At 39.4% G+C, this 20,711-nt stretch overlaps 1 protein-coding gene across 5 annotated transcripts in view; it reads left to right on the top strand.

The window, feature by feature from the left end:
* EFL1 (elongation factor like GTPase 1) overlaps window positions 1-20,711 on the top strand; it is a 136,079-nt gene that overhangs the window by 75,154 nt on the left and 40,214 nt on the right. The window lies entirely within an intron of this gene.

Below are 20,711 nucleotides of genomic sequence, written 5' to 3'. Positions count from 1 at the left end.
GTCTTGTCCTTTCCCCTGATAAACACTCCATTTTTGTTTAGTATGTATTGCTTACACAAACAAAATGCATACATATGTCACTTTTAAATCCATGTGGATTTTTATCTTGGCTTACCGTGTTGGGTAGAGATGTAATTTTAATCTTTTATTTTTGAAAATAGGTGACCTAATGTCCTACCTTGGAGGGTGGTGGGGAAGGGTGTGTGTGTGTATACACACACACAGCATTACTAAGAACTACATGTCTTCTGGAAGAGGGATTTATATATATATATAGTGAGTTCATTTGTATGGTCAACAACTCAAACTGGCTTTGTCTCTGAGAGCTCATTGTGGCGGGGAGTTTAAAGACAGATGTCTTTTCCTTTTCCTTCGCTGACACATTTGCTTCATGTTAATAACACAGTCTGGGGAAGTGAAGGTCTCCTAATTTTTTAGCTGAACAGTGGACTTATTATTCACCCCCTTCTTTAAGTTGTTCTTGTCCCAAAATCCTCAGGTGAGAAGACTTTACATTTCTTTGTTTTTATGATTATACTTATTTTGGCTGTAGAGTAGATTGTTTTACCCCATTTCATCCAGTAATCCCTTATCTGTCAATCTCTGAGGAATTTGGGAGTTAGGAACTTCCAACTTCTTCCTTACAGTCTGCTTGGCTTCCATTTTCTTCCAAATGTGGGAAAAAATTCCCCACATACCAGGTAGGAGAGGAGATGCTGGAGAGACTGTTCAGTAGGGCATGGAAGAGCACTGCAGAGTGTCTGTGCTCTCTTGGGCAGTTTGCTGTGCCTCCCATTTTACAGCCTGGGTGTCGTTTATTTTCGTGGTTGGTCCTGCTGGGAGGGTGTGGCTGGGCCCTGATTTGAAGTAAAGTGTGACCTGTGGTGCAGGAGGAGGACTGGGTTCCTTATCAGGGAGAAGAGCACTGCAGTCAGTAACCCCCAGCTGCACCAGGAAGCTGGGCTCAGTGCTTCACAAGTCAACCTGATTGCAGGGTTTTGTCTTCTCCATTGCCAGAAGAACTCTTTTGAATGCTCCTAAATCACTCTTCAGAGGTTGCTGTGAATGTATGTTACAGTCATTATTTGAATTTTCTTTCGGCTTCTGCTGTTTCCTGTGGGTACCAGGAGTATTTACTGTTGAGAATCCTGGATATCTCAACTGCAGATCTTTTGCATAGTAATATAGCAGTCATTGCTTTCCAAGATAGATATTTATAATGATGACTTCCCTAACAATATCAACAACAAGATATTTAGATTAAAAATAATGATTTACCACCAATTATAATGACAGCTGTAAGATTGGGTCGCTTTTCTTAGCCCCTGTTCTAGCCTGTTTCACATCTCTCCTCACCTCTGAGGTCCTGGAGTGCCACAGCCCTATAGAGTGTAAACCAAAAACCCTGGGGAGGAAAGCATGACTGACACCAGCCCCCCTGGAAAGGTGAGCCCTTCATTAATAATATGTACTGCTCGAGTATTCTGCTCTCGGACTCATGAGATAACCTGACATTGTTCTTCTGGGCACGCTTCCCGGTGCTTTGCACTTTTTAGGGAATCCTGTGCTTGGTTTTGTTTTAATGTTGGCCTCAGTAACTCCCTAAGAAATTTAACCAGCTGCCAGCTGACCCTGTTCACTAACAGAGAACACAAGGGCCTATTGTAAACCCAGTGATAATATTCAAAACGGCTAAAAATTCAGTGCTAGACCATCCTTAGAACCTCTGTTATTACATTTCTTCCAGCTCCTTCCATCAGATTTAGGGAGGGTGGGTGCAGTTTATCACCAACCCTATTCTCCTCAGCTAGCTTCTGCTGCAGTCAGTGGAGTAGTAGTGTTACATGATCAGTAGAGCAGGGACAAAAGGGCCAGTGACCAGTGATGACTAAAAAGGGAAGGTGCCCTCAGTGGTGGTGTGACACCACATCCTAAGGAACAAGTATCCTCCCCCCCAAAAAATAATGAGATGAACTTACCAAAGAAGCAAGTGAGAGAGCTGCCTGCTAAGAACTGCGGAGCACAGGCTCCGGATGCGCAGGCCCAGCGGCCATGGCCCACAGGCCCAGCCGCTCCACGGCATGTGGGATCCTCCCGGACTGGGGCACGAACCCGTGTCCCCTGCAATGGCAGGCGGACTCTCAACCGCTGCGCCACCAGGGAGGCCCTGACCAATCTATTTTTATCCCATGTGCTTGAAGAATTAGGCAGATATACCCTGGCATAAATAAAGCTTTATTTGAGTTACTGAAGAAAACACAGTTTATATTAAGGGCAAATTTATTATAAAATATGATTATCAAATTTTCTTCCTCCCCACGTTTGAGAAATTGATAATTTTAATACTTAATATGTAGCAGAGGGGCTTCTATAGTAAAATTCCCTGGACAATCCTCACTTAGTTTCGCCATCTCTCCCCCAAACCTCGGTCATAAGTGGGCTGTCACCACCAAGTCCTCTTTCCTGCTGGGAGATCCTTTTTACCTGCAGATCTCATCATTGTCTTTCCATCCCATGCCCTTTACAAATGCCCCAGGCCAGAGAAGCTCCAGCCTTGATAGAAGGTTGGATGCCCAGTTTTTTCCTCCCATGTGTTTGTCTGCCGGTACCTTTGCAAGCTGACTGCTTTGGTGATTAAACGTGACTTCAAACTACATTTTGGCTCGTTATGCTTCATGACTGTAAAATATGGTTTACAGGCAGCTTGCCATCCTCTTCTGCCATTTCTAGGTGGACTCAGTTTTGTCCTTACCCTTCCTAACAGAATAATATTTCAAATATAGGTGACTGTTGTTGGAACCTTCTGCTGGTTCCCAGGCTTCATGAAGGAAACCTAAGATTTAATTAGCAGCTACCTCAGACTGTTAGTTTGCAGCAAACCTATTGGCAACCACAAACTGAAAACCTTTGTGAAACTGAAATGACTGCCTAAAAATATACCCGTGTGGGCAGCTGATTTTTTGACCTAAATGTTGTACTTTTCTCTGTTAAATTTATATACGGAGCAGAGAGGGAACAGAAGTTTTTAGGGGGTTTTATGAAAACAGCAGTGGTGCGGAAGGTGTGATAAACGAGCTTTCAAAAGTATTTAAAGGCTCGTATTTTTCCAGAGAGTACAGCTAGAGGCAGTGGTGTTATAACAGGGAATGTGATTTGAAGACAACACAAGAAAGCCAAGAGCCTGCCGGGTAGAGGCAGTGCCATGTTCATGTGCCTACCAGAGGACTTGCCATGCAATAGATGTTCATAGTGGTAAGTGAATTCGTACACACCCATACAGAAATTTGAATTCATGCTGCTCCATCAGGGAAGTGGACTGCTGTGACCGTCTTCTCTTAGGGATATTATGAAGGAGATTTCACATTGCAGCAGGTTGTTTTAAGCAGACAGGCTGTCAGGGGTCTTCCACTTCTGCAGCTCTTTTGCATGATTAATTGTGATTTTCTGTGTTGTCACTGTCTGATATGTATCAAGTAACTGATTTTTTTTCTTTCCATCCTCAAGTATAATCACAATGAAACTGTTTCTTCAGTGATATTCAGAGGCTTTAAAAATTGTTTTCCTGGACTTGTATGCAAAATGCAAAAATACAAAATAACTCAAGTCTTATTTGTCATCTGGGCATCATTTTATCGCAGGCAAGTTCAGGACAAAGTCGTATATTGAGTTTTTGTAGAGTGTGCCGTATTTGTATGGAAGGGAAACTTGCTCATAATAAATCATAAGACCCCAGATGTTTAGAGCTTAAAGGAACTTGGGATAGCATTTTATCCATTCCATATTCTTTGGGAAGGGCCAACTTTAAGAATCTAGCTGTTGTTCTTGACAATTAGTCAGGTTTACCCATATACCATGTATATCTTCTTACCAAGTATACCAACATATTCCAAGTATATCTTCTTATATTAAAAGGGGAGGGAAAGAATCTCATTATGAATGTTGTTTTACTCTACTTTGCTTTTTTATCGTAATATATCTTAGAATATTGTATCAGTACTGTATCTTCAAGTGTTATCACATTCTAATTTACTATATTCTTTTTCATGGCTAAATAAATTTTATGAATGTACCCCAAATTTTTTTTTGTGGTACACGGGCCTCTCACTGTCGTGGCCTCTCCCGTTGCGGAGCACAGGCTCCGGACGCGCAGGTTCAGCGGCCATGGCTCACGGGCCCAGGTGCTCCACGGCCTGTGGGATCTTCCCGGAGTGGGGCACGAACCCATGTCCCCTGCGGACTCTCAACCACTGTGCCACCAGGGAAGCCCCACAAGTATTTTAAACCAGTTCCTTCCTAATGAATAATTAGTTTGTTGTATGGTGGTTTTCCTGTTTCAGACAGTGCTATGATGACAATCATTGTATTATATTTATGTTGTAGTGGCTCTGGGTTTTTTGCCAGTCTAATCACAGCTATTGCTTCATTTTAATTGACATTTAACACAAATGAGGTTCATTCATTCATTCAGCAAATATCTATTGAGGGCCTACTAGATGCCAGACATTCTGGTGACTCTCGGAGTGGAGAGGTAGTACAAGCCATAGCAGGAGTGGGAATGGGGAGGAGATACGAGATCAGAGAAGAGAAGACAGCACAGCTAAATGATGTTCATGAACACCTGAGATTCTAAGTGTTGCCAGTGAAGGGGTAGGAGCTGGGATAAAATACAGCTAGTGCTCTCTCCCCATTTCCTTATCTGAGTGTGTTTACATTGGCCAGGCACTTTCCTCTCATTTGTCCCTTGAAGGTTTCAGCTGATGTTCATTGTAAACCAGTTTTCCCTATTTGGAGATATTTGTAGACAGAGCGCCAGGTGTTTACTTGCCCAGCCCTTTTGCCCCTCCTAAGGATGATCCTGGGCATAGGCACTGGAGTCTTCAGGAATTATTGCCTCATCTTCTCCACCCTGGTGCACTCTGTTCCTGTGTGCTAACCAGCTCTGCAGGGGATACATAGGGTGACCCACTCCCTCCTTGTCCCCACCAGTTCTTCCTCCTCTCTTCTTCTCCTTTAACAGATTTGGCATTTTTACTTTGCCTTCACTGGATGAAAGGCATGTGAATGAGATTTCAATGATTTTGGAAAGGAGCAGAAATATTATAACTATTTATTGGTCCTGGAAAAATGTAATTCATCTTATCTGGAACACATTGAGGAAGCATGGCATAAAGGAAAAAGCCCTCCTCCTGGGAGTCAGGAAAACTGGGATCTTTCCAGAACTGCCAGCGACTGGGATCTGGGATCAGTCTTTCCCCACTGTACCCCTCAGATTCTTCACCTGTGAAAGGGAGGAGCTCTAAGGACTTGCTGAAGTATACATTTTATGTTTCTGTCATTAAATCAGCGACAATGCTGTTTTACAAACAAGCTATAAAAGTTGTGTGCAAAGTTTGAAAGAAATCCCTTGATGTTTACTAAAACATAGACTATTCTAGAGATGATTTTGTTTTCCCGATGAGGCATTTACCAACCTGATATGGTATTGGATCTGGAAAGCTGGCTGCTTCCATATCTCCCTGAAGGCTTTTCTCACTGCCTGAGGGTGCTCAGTAGTGTTGCTGCTGTCTTCTCCTGAGCCACATACTGTGAGCCATTTTCCTAATGTTGAATAAGAACTCAAATAGTTAAGTACCCAGGATCAGCTTCAGCATGGACTGCTTACCTTCTGGGGAGCATATCCATGTATTGGTAGAAAGGGCCCTTGAAGATGATTGAGGTACCTCCTGGAAGGAAACTTCTCCAAAAGAACAAGAAACCAGACATGACAGGGTAATCCAGCAGCCAAGCCTTAGTCTCTACGGGGAGGAATGGCATGATACCTGTCACTGGATTTGCCTTTTGGCCCAGCCCTGTTGCTCCCATGACTGAGACCTTTGGAAGGTAAGAGTTGGCCTCTGTAAGACGTTGGGTCACAAGCATTATCTATGCTCTAACAGAAGCGTTCTCCCTACATCGGAGACCGCTGCAGAGTTTTTGCACCATGAGAACACCAGTGCCTAAGTATCTGTGGAAAATGTGAGCTCATGAGCCCATGAGGAACAGCCCCTGGGATTCCTAGAGAAGATGATGGACAGGAAGATGAAGGCCCTGTATGAACTGGTGGGGTCAGGGAGCCAGTGGGATTTTGTTATTGCCCATCTAACTCTACTTAGTAGGCACAGACTGGGAAGTCTTGAGTAAATTGTTCACATTAGTTTGTCTTATGAAAGCTTCCTTACAGATGCTGTATTAGCATTTCTGCGTTTTGTTATGGTGGAATTCTTTAGTTTGCAACAGGTTTCACTAGGGACAGAGCTTGTTAATAAATCAGAAGGACACCTGTGGCTGTTTGAGAAAACATACCCAAGTGCCTTGGTAGAGTAAAGGAGGGTCGCCTGACATACCCTTTTTGTGGGTCTCCTATCACTTAGAAATGATAATCTTGCCTCATAGTGTTTCTGGGGTGTTTGCTGAAGAGACCCATATACACAAGGCCACCATGGACAGTATTATGGAAATAATCAGCTGTAAACAACTTTCACATTATTTTGCTGACCTACTTTTTCACAGCACTTATTCTCTGTTTTTCTTAGAGCCAAAGAAACATTTCCCATGATGTGAGCTGAGATTATTTTTCTCTAATGGTGGCTAGATTTCAGCAGTGGTAGCTGGTAAGAATGGAATGAGACACTTGGAAAATCTTGGGTAATGTGCTGGACGTTTTTTATACAAATAAAGGCAGCCTTAGAGAATTGTGTGATGTTTGCTGGGGATTGTTTTGTTTTCCCCCAAAATGAAACAGACCAAAACCCAAAGAATAGTTTTCTAAACCATTTATAGTATCTTCCAGTGGGTATTTAAAAGGACCGTCTTCTGAATGAATGAACTGGAGAGCATCAGGAACCAGAGACTAGACAGAACTGTGCCGCCAGGAGGAGGCTGGCTGCACTTACTTGAATAGAGAAGTGATTTGCTCAAGGACAGACATGTTCAGAAGAATCCGTGTAAGGACACTGCAGTGAAAGACACCTTTCACTCTTCCTTGGATGATGTGGAGGGAAAAGATACAGGAAACAAACCACGCGCTCACTCTTTTGCTGCCAGTTCTTTTTTAAAGGCTCTGAAATGGTTTATCTTTAATAGTTGCAGCTAATGGCGTCTCTAAGAGACTCAGAAGTGCTTTACATACCCATGTAATTTTGTGCCAAATAACACTTTTAAGTAGCTTTTATTGATGCATAATAGTCGTATAGAAAAATATGCAAATCTTAAACCACAGGTTGATGGATTTTCATAAACTGAACATTATGCATGTGTTACTAGCATCCGAATCTGGAAACAGAACACTACCCACATGCCAGAAGCCAGCTGCCTTTCCAGTTACTGCCACCTGCACCCTCCACCCCTAAGAGTACCAACTCTCCTGGCTTCTAACATCATAGATTAATTTTACCTGTTTTTAAGCTTTGTACAAACGGAATCATAGAGAATGTGCTCTTGTGTCGGGCTTCTTTCATTCATCGTTCTGGTTGTGAGATTCATCCATGTCACTGCACATCGTTGTGATTTGTTCATTCTCATTGCTGTATTGTGTGACTACCACAATTTATCCGCTCGTGTTGGTGGACATTTAGTTTATTTCCAATATTTGGCCATTATGAATATTGTTGCTTTGAATATTCTTGTGCATGTCTTTTGCTGAACATTTGTACACATGTCTCTTGGAAGAGAAGTTGCTGTGTTATAGGGCAGGTTTATGTTCAGGCTTAGTGAGTGTACCGATTTATGCTTCTACCAGGTGGACCTGAAAGTTCCAGTTGCTGCGTATCTTTACCAACACTTGTTTTTGTTCTTGCTTGAGCCGTTCTGGTATGTGTGGAATAGTAGTTGGTTTCCCTGATGACTAGTGAAGTTAAACTCCTTTTGACTTATTTATTAACTATTGACTTTTACTCATTTATGAATTATCATTAAGTCTTTGTCTACTTTTTTTTTTTTAAGATTCTCTGCCTTTTTTGTATTGATTTGTAGGCATTCTTTGTATATTCGGCATAAAAGTCCCTGGTTGGATATACTTACTGCAGATTTCTCCTACTCTGTGAGTTACCTTTCTGTTCTCTAATGTTGTCTTTTGATGAACAGTAGTTCTTAATTTTAATATAGTCTAATATTTATCAGTTTTTTAAGATTAGTGCTTTTTGTGTCCTGTTTAAGAAATCTGCTTACTCCAAAGTCATGAAGAAGATTTTTTTTTTTTAACTTATGAGATTTAGACCTGTAATCCATCTGAATTGGTTTTTGTACGTGGTGTGAGATGGAAGTCAGATTGATTGTTTCTGCCAGTATGGATACGCCATTGACTTAAAATCATTATCAGATCCCCACTATACTACAGTGTCACCTTTGCCATATATCAGTTTATATAGTTTATATCCATTTGATTCTGTTAATGGCAGCTCTTTAAAAAGCTTAAATTTTTAGTTCTTGTAGCTTGTGTCTAATAACTTTTCATAGTAAAAATCAAAATATTTTTTATCTAGAGATGATCACTTTTAATCTCACCACTATTATAATTTTCATTTTTATATTTCTCTTCATTTTATCTATAAATCTCATCTATGTAGAATTTTATATTCTGCTTTATCTGTGTCTCAGTAGTCTTCAAAATTCAATTTAGGGCTTCCCTGGTGGCGCAGTGGTTGAGAGTCCACCTGCCGATGCAGGGGATGCGGGTTCGTGCCCCGGTCCGGGAGGATCCCACATGCTGCGGAGCGGCTGGGCCCGTGAGCCATGGCCGCTGAGCCTGCGCATCTGGAGCCTGTGCTCCGCAATGGGAGAGGCCACAGCAGTGGGAGGCCCGCGTACTGCAAAAAAAAAAAAAAAAAAAATCAATTTATTAGTGGCTCTATGGGTTTTTTTGGACACGTATAGCATATTTAGTTAACCAGTCCTATACTGATAGGCATTTAGAGTGTTCTTAGATAGTAATGAGAACTGCTTCCTCGTAGAAATTTATTGATCTGTCATTTTACAAGAGGGTAGCAAATGAGAATGGATGTATAAATCTGGGGCCCCATCTTTAATTGTTTTCACTTATTTTTTTTTCACTTATTTTTTTAACTGAGTCTCCGTTAATCCAACTCTTTAGTATAGATTCCTTTGTCCTTTATAAAGAGGTTTGATTGCTTTACAATACCAGTACTAACCAGATGAGCTTTCATAATATTATAAAATTAAAACCCATTACTACTATAATGTAAAACCTCATTAACATTTTTTTTCATTTTTTAAAAATTTTTTATTGAAGTACAGTAGATTTACAGTGTGTTAATTTCAGGTGTACAGCAAAGTGATTCAGCCATATGTGTGTGTGTGTGTGTGTGTGTGTGTGTGTGTGTGTATGTATTCTTTTTCAGATTCTTTTCCCTTATGGGTTATATTGAGTATAATTCCAGCACAGATTCATTTAGAGATACCTTTAGAGTTGACTTTCTACAGAAGTATATATTCTTTGCACCAAACCATACCCAGTTTTTATATATCTTCATGATTTTTAAAAAAAAAATTTTATTCCCGTATAGTTGATTTACAATGTTGTGTTAGTTTCAGGTGTACAGCAAAGTGAATCAGTTATACATATACATATATCCACTCTTTTTTGTTAAGATTCTTCTCCCATGTAGGCCATTACAGTGTTGAGTAGAGTTCCCTGTGCTGCACAGCAGGTTCTTACTAGTTATCTATTTTATATATAGTAGTGTGTATATGTCAACCCCAATCTCCCAATTTAGCCCTTCCTCCCTTTATCCCCAGGTAACCATAAGTTTGTTTTCTACATCCGTGACTCTACTCCTGTTTTGTAAATAAGCTCATTGATACCCTTTTTTTTTTAGATTTCACATATAAGCGATATCATATGATATTTGTCTTTCTGTGTCTGACTTAATCTCTAGGTCCACCCATGTTGCTGCAAATGGCATTATTTTGGGGGTTTTTTTGGCTAATATTCTAGTGCAGCGGTCCCCAACCTTTTTGGCACTAGGGGCCGGTTTCGTGGAAGACAGTTTTTCCATGGGCTGGAGGGGATGGGGGGTGGAATGGTTCAGGCTGTAATGCGAGCAATAGGGAGCGATGGGGAGTGGCAGGTGAAGCTTCGCTTGCTCGCCCACTGCTCACCTCCTGCTGTGCGGCCCGGTTCCTAACAGGCCACCGCCTGGCACTGGTCTGGCACTGGTCTGTGGCCGGGGGGTTGGGAACCCCTGTTCTAGTGTATATATGTACCACATCTTCTTTATCCGTTCCTCTGTTGATGGACAGTTAGGTTGCTTCCATGTCCTGGCTATTGTAAATATTGCTGCAATGAACATTGGTGTGCATGTATCTTTTTGAATTACCGTTTTCACCAGGTATATGCCCAGGAGTAGGATTGCTGGGTCATATGGTAGTTCTATTTTTAATTTTTTAAGGAACCTCCATAGTGGCTTTACCAGTTTACATTCCCATCAACAGTGCAAGAGGGTTCCCTTTTCTCCACACCCTCTCCAGCATTAATTGTTTGTAGATTTTTTGATGATGGCCATTGTGACTGGTGTGAGGTGATATCTCATTGTAGTTTTGATTTGCATTTGTCTAATAATTAGTGATGTTGAGCATCTTTTCATGTGCTTTTTTGGTCATCTGTATGTCTTCTTAGGAGAAATGTCTGTTTAGATCTTCTGCCCATTTTTTGATTGGGTTATTTGTGTTTTTTTTATATTGAGCTGCATGAGCTGTTTGTATATTTTGGAGATTAATTCTTTGTTGGTTGCTTCATTTGCAAATACTTTTCTCCCACTCTGGGGTTGTCTTTTTGTTTTATTTATGGTTTCCTTTGCTGTGCAAAAGTCTTTATGTTTAATTAGATCCCATTTGTTTATTTTTGTTTTTATTTTCATTAGGAGGTGGATCAAAAAAGATATTGCTGCAATTTATGTCAAAGAGTGTTCTGCCTATGTTTTCCTCTAAGAGTTTTATAGTGTCCGGCCTTATATTCAGATCTTTAATCCGTTTTGAGTTTATTTTTGTGTATGGTGTTAGGGAGTGTGCTAATTTCATTCTTTTACATGTAGCTGTCCAGTTTTCCCAGCACCACTTATTGAAAAGACTGTCTTTTCTCCATTGTATATTCTTGCCTCCTTTGTCATAGGTTAGGTGACCATAGGTGTGTGGGTTTATCTCTGGGCTTTCTATCCTGTTCCATCGATCTATATTTCTCTTTTTGTGCCAGTACCATACTGTTTTGATTACTGTAGTTTTGTAGTAGTAATATTAACATTAAAAAATTCAACCTGTAGTACTTATTCTTACTTTATTGGTCTGTGAAGTGATTGGTCCACAATAACAGAACTGCTTTGAAAGCTGCCTCTCACAGGGAAGTAATGCATGCATTGGAAAAAGTATTGGCTTGAATTCAAATAACCTATATTTGCTTTTAAAATTTTGTTAACATTCTATCATTGTTATTTTTTCCCCTTAGGAATTACATTTCTTTGGTAGGTTCTAATACAAGTAAGTTGTGTCTGTGCCATGCCATACTAACTGCGCCACATCAAGATGCAGACGCATGGCAATGGTCACAAAAATCTTAAGCTCTAAGGTTCAGGGATTGGAATAAATTATCAGCAGTAATGCGACTGAGTTTTAAAAGTGCTTTAGGAGCACTTATAATACTAAAATGAGAGAAAGTTATAGGATCTTGGTCTTCTTCATCTCTGTCTCCTCCAAGGTGCTCAACACAGACCTGTAAACATAAGTGTCAGTAGAAATTTATTGACATAAATCTAAAAAGCACAGGAATTGTGTGAAGTATTCCTTCAACCACTGTTTTGAGCCCTACTCGCAAAGAAATCACAATATATTAGAATATAAGTTTCAGTAGGACCGTCTAAATTCCATAATTCCTGAATTAACTTTGAGGAAAATATTTACCTTTGGAAAAATGATCATTACAAATGGTAAAGGACACAGGGGTGGCATCACGTGATGCATTCTCACATCTAATGCCAGGGTGGCCTGTGAGTGGACCCGGAGATGAGGGTCTTTCCATGGAACTAAGATTGAACAGGGCCTTCAGTCTGAGGCTATCAGACACCTCACTCCCAGGACCTTGATTAACCTCAAGAAACATTCCAGCTCCCTATCAGATAGGAATCCAAGACTCCCTCTGCGGACACCAGGAACCAGGGAAATCCAAGTCCGGCAGCCGAGAGGTGAGAGCACAGTTTCAGTTTTTAGGGCCTAAATTGATTAATTCAAATGTAATGTGTTTACAGCATAATGCCACGGTTTATTGCTGTGTGACAATTCAAACAATGCAAGCATTCAAGGCGCAGGACTAACAAAAAGGCTGTTTTCTTACCTTCTGGTTAAAAAAATTTTTTTTCAATAAAATAAAGTACCCTGCAGTGTGTAAATGTTCCAATTTGACTGTACTAGATGGCATAATCAAGTTAGATACATGCTTGTAGTCACCATGAATGTGACAGCTACAGATGCAATTTGATGCAGATGTATGGTACTGATGACTGGGGTGCCACGAGTGGCTGTTGGTAAAATGGTGAATAGCTCATTTTCAGAACAAAATTCCTGAAAATTCACATGTGTTAAATTGTGCAAAAAATACTTCACTTTTAAAATGGAGTTAAATCTAAACTCGGATCATTATTAATAGGTTTGTCCAGCAGAATACTCAAAAGCTGTGTGGTTTGGGAAAATTCTTTGTGTGGGACATTTGCACACATTCCAAGGCACTGGTCCGTGGCACTGCCCACTAATGCCTGTAGTCGGCCCCAACCAGAAATGTTCCCAGCAATTACCAAATCACCTAGATTTGTACCACTAGAGTTGTACCACTGTTTGTGGTATGTTACTGGTACACTGTTGTGCCCGCTACTCACACTGATTTGAGATATACGAGTAGAAATCAAACTGCTAAGTTGCAGTCTGTATTTGGCTCAACATCACAGAATCGTTCTCCTGCATAGTTGTAACAGTTTTTGTTCCCATTTCCAGTTCATAAGACCTATGATTTCTGCACATACTTGCCAAGCGTGGTTTCTTTTCAGACTTATACCAGTTGTATTGGTGTGAAATAGTATCTCATCGTTCTAATTTATATTTACCTTATTATTAATGCGATTAAGGGTTTTTTGGTATGTTTTTTGAATGTTTAGAGCTTCCTTTTCTTTTAGTGTCTTTTCTTGAAACTATATTCTTTGCCTATATTCCTGTTGGTTGCATGTCTCTTTCACTGATTTGTACTAGTTCTTTATATATTATGCTTACTAATCCTTTGTCTTGTTTAAACATTGAAAACATCTATTTTATAACTTTTTACTTTGTTTATGGCATTTTTGTTTTGTAGATTTTATAATATAGTAAGACATTATCAGTCTTCAGTCTTATGATGTCATCTTATGACTTGTGCTTTCAATTCCATGTAAAATTTATTTTTCTAGATGGTGTATGATAGAGATGCAGTTGTATTATTTTTTCCATTTCATTAGGTTTTCTACCTTCACACATACATGTTTCTAGGCTCTTCATTTCCATTGGTCTGTTATCAAATAGACCACCACTAGTATACTACGTATGTAATCATTTTTCTTAAGTTGTGGTAATTTCTCAAGAATGGAGTTATGACCTGACACTTGCTGTTTTTCTGTAATTTGATCTACAGTTAACAGAAATAGCTCAAAGTTTGAAGTGCCCTCTCTAGTTTCACTATTCATTCAGTTTTTCCTTAGTTTTCTTCCATTGATCATTTCAACTAGGATCTTTTGTGTACTTGTGATGAAGTTGCCATTGCATCCAGAAGTGACTCTGCTTCCTGTTTTTATTTGGAAATATTTTGAGTTTAAAGGTAGAAGAAATCTGGTTACAATTTCCTGGTTGGGTAAAGCCATATCTCTTCTTTTTTTTCTTTTTAAATCTTAAAACAAATTTCCAGCATTGTTTTAAACTATACTAGGCATTTTATTCCTCTTATGTGCTAAACATTGTACACTTCTTCCATTTTACTGAAATCATTTGAATTGGAATCACATCTTTGAAGGAGCATCATTTAAAACCATGTGTTACTATACAAAGTATAAATTTAGGTCAGTGGGACAGGATTCAAAGCTTATAAATGGATATGATTAGTACCTTATAGAGAAGTTATTATAACCTCCTTTACAGTTAACTAGTTAATAGTATATATAAAAATTAAATATGCACTTCATACCATACACAAAAAAACCTTTTTGATTAACAAAACTATTACTGACAACTACTGTTACCACTACAACCAATTATAACCACCACTGCCACCACCTCCATTTATTGAGTGCTCACTCTGCCAGCGACTGTAACTCTTTATTTGATTATCTTACTTAAGGCTCACAGTAACCCTATGAAAGTACCACATGCTATATATATGGAAACTAAAACTAGGGAGAGATTAGGTAGCTGGCATAAGGTTAGAGCTTTAATTAAATTCAACTCCTTCTGATTCCAAATCAGACATCACAAGAATGCATGTTGACTAAGGAAAGAAAGTTGATGGCAGTTGCAAGATCTCAGAGAAGTGGAAATGAATGGGTTGAAAATGTCTTTTCAGTCCTGCCTTCCGCTCCACACTGCAGCTGTAGATAATGACTTTGGGTTCTCACTTGGACCTCCACTGGTGCCATTTCCCCCCCTCTACACTCTCCTCCCACAGCATCTGCAGAGTTATCTCAGGTACTCCTACATGTTAACTTTGCTAGGAAGTCTAACCTCTCAGTTTCTCTTCCCACATAAACCTCGTAGTTTTCCTATTATGACATTTATCACATTATATTGTAATTGCCTGTTTATCTGCCTTTGTCCCCCTCCAGATTTTAAGCTCTGAGGACGGGAACTGTGCTCAGGTTCACTTGTTCATTGAAGAAACTTTATGAAAGTGCCTAGTTGTGCCCCTGCCCTTAAAACTAAATTCTTGGAAAACTAACAGAAAGTTGAATAAGTATCAGTTCTTTGAGAGCACTGAAGTTTGTAAGCTCTGAAGTTCAGACACCAAATAGAAAAAGCTCAAAAAGATACTAAAGAGAAAATATAGAAGCAAAATCAAAAGGGAAACTATAGTCTGGAGAAAAAGAAATATGATAAGAGTTAAAATGTTTATTACATGAAGAACTAATAAAAACAATAGGAAAAACTTATGAACCTAAAAGAAGGGTAGAGAAATGCTTAGTTTTCCAAGTTAGAAATCTGGATTTCATCCTCGTTTCTTCCTGTCCCTTCTTTCCAGCTCCTACATAACCACCAAGACTGATAGCTTACCCCATTTCTCTCTAATTCATCTACTTGTTTCCATATCCACACCCTTCAGAGTAAAGTCTAAGCTTAGCTTGGTATCCACATCCCTTGATAATCTCTCTGTTTTCCTTCACCCTCCTGTTTCGCCAGCCCCTTGGTGTATTCTATGCATAAGGTATTCTGAACTACTTTGGGTTCCCACAACACTCCAGCACTTTGTGTATGTTGTGTCCCTGGCCTGGTATTCCCTTCCCCACAGTCCTTCACACCTATTTCTGTTCTAATAGAAAACATTGTTTTCAAATATTTTAATTAATGTGCTTCATCCTTTCTCCTGGGCTAGCATTAGTACATCCTTTATCATGGTATAACACACCAAGAGGCAGTCAGAAGTAACTGCCCTTTTATTCACTCTGAGTGAATATTAGGCACCATTCAGGTACTCTGCATTGCCTCCAGGTCCAAGGTGAAATTTCTTCCACTATTTTAGTCCTAGACCCTTCCAACTCTGTTAATTCCCTTGGTGACAGCCGGCTCTACTGAGTCATCTGTTTCACAGGAATGGTGGTCTGGCATAAATGGAAGTGGTCTTGATGCATAAATTGAGACTCCACAGTGACACCTAATTATAGCTCCCTTACCTGGTTCTGGACCCTGAGGGCCACGTTTCCACCTGTTCTGGAATATAGACGAAGATAGCAAGTCTAGACGGCTCTTTAAAAAAAAGGTTTTGATTCTTAAGATGTTACATTTTCCATTTACTGTAGTCTCTCTTCTGAGAAAAGGACCCCAGATCTTGATGTAACTGTTAGCTGGTTATGAGCTCCATCTGTCCTTATGAGAAGGAAAAAAATCCTCACCTGGTGATGTCATTGTTGCAGGAGTTTTCCCCGGGGCCTCCTATTTCACCAAGAAGGTAAAGGGCAGTTGATTTAAGGAACTTGTTTAGCATCATGGACAGACTGGACCAGACCTCTGAAAACTTCAGCAATACTGGTCTGCATTGGAGATGCTCGGCAGGCAGGCTTGGAAAAGGCCCATTTTATATTTATTGTACCTACCTGCCTGCTCCCTCCATGACAAGAATTATAAAGTGCATGGATCCCCTGATATCCTATGTAGTTGACTGAAAGAGAGCAGAATCTGAGTTTCCAGAAAGGTGCAGAATAAGGGCGTAAAGTTAGAGTCAGAGGATATGGGCTTCTTTGGTATTCAAAGACAGAAGGACCTAGAGCAGAAGGTAGTCTTCTGAAACCAAAGGTTTTCTAGGTTCTCACCAACTACTCTGGGAACCTGTACTTTAAAAAAAAAAAAAAAAAAAGGTTTGGTTTGGTTTGGTTTTAATAGTTGTCTGAATCCTCATATCTCTTCTAAAGTAGTGTTTATTGCTCTCATAGGCCTGAGGCCCTATAGACATCCATGATACATAACTTGCATTTACTATGAAGATTTAAAGGACTCCATTAATTCAGTCTTATTAAACAGTTTAAGAGGAACAGGTTGATGGTTCTGGGTGTAGTAATGTTAAAGTTGTCTTGAAATAAAACTTTGGCAATTAGGAGACCATATGCTAGCTAGAGCAGTAACATGTTTTCCCACAAAGTTTTTTTTAATTCCAGTATTATTTTTATACCAGCAATGAAAGAGCAGTTTACGAATCGAAACTTTCCTGAAGATAGTAATGCTCCTCTCTCTCCAGACAGCTAACAGGCTCCTCCCCAGGAAGCAGTGTTAGAATTCAGTAATGATTTCACCATCTTACTGCTGCCAGTGTGCCCTCATCCTAGATTGATTCAACTGGTGCAGCAGGGGGTTGTTAAAGAAAAAAAGTTGTCGACAGAAGACCAATCCATCTCTCAGGGCCCACACAATATTTTCAGTCTCATAAAAGATGTGCTCCTTAACGTTGCTTGTTTCTGGAATACTTAAAAAAATTTTTTTTAATTTGTATATAAGTTTTAAAAGTTACTTTCCATTTACAGTTATTATAAAATATTGGTTATATTCCCCCTGTTGTACAATAAATCCTTGAGCCTATCTTACACCCAATAGTTTTGTACCTTCCACTCCCCCATGTCTGTATTGCCCTTCCCTCTCCCTACTGGTAACCACTAGTTTGTTCTCCATATCTGGGAATCTGCTTCTTTTTTGTTATATTCACCAGTTTGTTGTATTTTTGAGATTCCACAAGTAAGTGATATCATACAGTATTTGTCTTACTCTGTCTGACTTATTTCAGTTAGCATGATGCCCTCCAAGTCCATCCATGTTGCTGCAGATGGCAAAATTTCATTCTTTTTTATGACTTAGTAGTATTCTATTATATTTATATATATATATACCACATCTTTATCCATTCATTTGTTGATGGGCACTTAGGTTGCTTCCATATCTTGGCTATTGTAAATAATGCTGCTATGAACATTGGGGTTTATGTATCTTTTCAAATTAGTGTTTTTATTTTTTTCGGATATATACCCAAGAGTACAATTGCTGGGTCATATCAGTCACATATGCAAATGATGCGACTGATATGACCGCAAGGGGTTAATATCCAACATATATAAACAGCTAATACAACTCAACATCAAAAAAACAAAACAACCTGATTTAAAAATGGGCAGAATATCTGAATAGATATTTTTCCAAAGGGGAAATGCCAGTGGCCAACAGGCACATGAAAAGATGCTCAACATCCCTAATCATTAGGGAAACGCAAATCAAAACCACAATGAGGTATTACCTCACACCTGTCAGAATGGCCATCATCAAAAAGAACACAGATAACAAATGCTGGTGAAGATGTGGAGAAAAGGGAATCCTTCTACACTGTTGGTGTGAATGCAAATTGGTACAGCTACTGTGGACAAGAGTATGACAGTTTCTCAAAAAAAAAAAACCTAAAAATGGAATACGTTGTAAAAAGAAACATTAGAGAGAACCTGGAAAAAACTTTGGTCTGGCAGTGTTTGCAAAATGCTGATTTTTGATTAAGAAAAGTTTGAAGGGTATGGTACACATCCTGGTGAGGGCCTGTGTACCCAGTGGAAGAACTCAGTATTTACTCAGGTGTCACCCCAGCCTGTAAGCTAGAGTTCACTCACTCAAAATGTCTAATACTCCTTGTTATATAGAGAAGAATCAGGACCAGAGAGGACTTGGATTCTTCATCTTCAGTCAGACAAAAGTTACTGGCATTTGTATAAAAACAAGCTAGAATTCTTGGTGTTTAGTAAATTCCTTTTGCTCCATATTCATCAGCCTGTTTTTTCTCTTTCTTTTATATAAGTCATATGCCTTTTTTTAAAACATACATGGAAAAAGCTTTGCACCCTCTTTAATCCTTGAAACAAATTCATGCCATGCTAATTTTGCATATTTTTTTTCTGACCTATCACTTTTCCCATCCCAAAACTTCTAAAATGATTCCCTGAAGGGAACACATTCTGCAGCTCCAATCCCAGTTGAAAAATGCTTTAGCACGTGAACTTTATGTGAAGGAATTATACCTCCTTGATTGATATAATTGTGATTTAAACAACTGAAGTGAAAATCATGTGATTTAAATAGAAAAAAAAAATGACACAGAATTATATGGCGATTATAACAGTGTAAATTATGTGTGCCAGTAGAGGAGGGAATAAAAAAGGAAATACATCAAATGAATATAGTGACGGTATTCAAATGGTGTGGTTATGGGTTTACGGTGGTCTGTTTTGTTTTGTTTCATTTTTTTTTTCCTAGATTGTACCTGATGGCATTATTTTAAAAACAGAAAGTTTGTTTTAAAGTGTGTTTTGTATAAATATCAAGTTGTACACTTAATAATTATCCTATAGTACATCAAGAAATTCTCAAAGTGATTTTTAAATCATTTTATTGTGATTCAGCCAAATAACTCTAATGGTTCCTTTCTTAGATTTTTAAATTATATTTAAAAATTTGTTAAAATAGTGGCATATTACAGATAGTGACTTTTTTACTATCTTTGGAGCATAACTTTTTCCATAAAGTCTTAATCTTGACTAGGAATACTGTGGTATTGACTTCTTTTGTTTCAGTTTTTTCATGTTTTTAATCTGTTCACAAATCTGGGCATATCTAAGTAGCAAGAATAGATTTGGTGATTTGAACAGCAAAATGTAAACCAGCAGTTTAAAGAGACAGTGTTCAAAATATACTGACCTTCTGCAGCCTGCATCCCTGGTGAAACAGAGAAGAGACCAGCATTTATCTTTTCATTGAAACCATGTGCTGTGTGTGCAGGAAGGAAATGCATACTAGTCAGAGGTCAGAAGCAGGATGGATGAGGTTTGAAAGAGAATATTTACTGTGGGGTTTTCCTAAACCCCTAGCCTCATGGGAGATGTTGTTATTTCTAGTAGACTTGGTGGAAACTTGGGCAGACCCAGATGTGTTACATCATGGTACATGGAGGACATTATCAAGAAGCTGTGGCCAGGTATATGTCTCTCTGTGTGCTGGGCTAAGAAGGACAGCAATGAGTTTAGACCTTGACCAAATAGATAAACCAGAGGCGCTGGGAATGAATTTAGCTCCTTGGAAACTTTAGTCTGAAGAGGATCCCCTGCACACAAAAGGTCTAGAAATCATGTCATGAGCTAAACAGTTAAAGGAGCTAATGAGGTTTAGTGTGAGGCAGGAAAGGATTAAAAGGATCTGACAGATGCCTTTGAAATCCAAAGGGTAGTTGGTAAAAGTTGAAGCACGTTTTCTGTGGACCTTTGCAGAACTGAACTAAGAACAATGTGTAGAGATGGGGGAAACACGTTTCAGCCTAATGTAAGGAAGGTGTTCTTACAGTTGGAGCGATCCCTTAATGTAGTGGGATGGTGAATTCTGGAGGCATTCGGAAGGGGCAGTGGGAGGGGGCTTTTCACACTGTGTGGTCAGATTCAGTTCCCCTCCACCAGGCTGAATGGTCAATTGTGTGGCACCCCGGTGCCCTGTACCTGTACATCCGTTTGTCAGCTGAAGGTAGCAAAGCTGTTTTCTTTGTTTCCTTTTCATAGTTGTTGCTAAGCTCGAGATGCAAAAGCAGACTGCCGATTAAATATCCCTGCCCCTTTCTCCTATGTCACCTTACCCTAAAACAGGTAGCCTCCCCTTCCACACCCTCTTCAATTCTTAATTCTTTAACCCCAAAGCACAAAAATCGCCCTTGTGTTTCTTAATTTGTTCTAAAATGTTGTCTGTTCTTACTCTGGATGTGAGGTTCAATATGACGCCTTCATCTCACTTTTTTGGGGCATTCTCTCTGCTCCTGTCTGCTCAAAGACAAATATGTATGCTTTAGAGCCTTATGCAACTATCAGCCGGGAGCCTGAAGTGGAGAGTGGGCGAGAGAGGGAGGTGGGGGGAATAACTGATATTCTCCTCTCTAAATCCCCTTC

Source organism: Orcinus orca, chromosome 2 (genome assembly GCF_937001465.1).
Source record: "Orcinus orca chromosome 2, mOrcOrc1.1, whole genome shotgun sequence".
NCBI lineage: Eukaryota > Metazoa > Chordata > Mammalia > Artiodactyla > Delphinidae > Orcinus > Orcinus orca.
The sequence above is the reverse complement of the archived record's forward strand: the minus strand, read 5'-3'. Positions and strand labels throughout refer to the sequence as shown.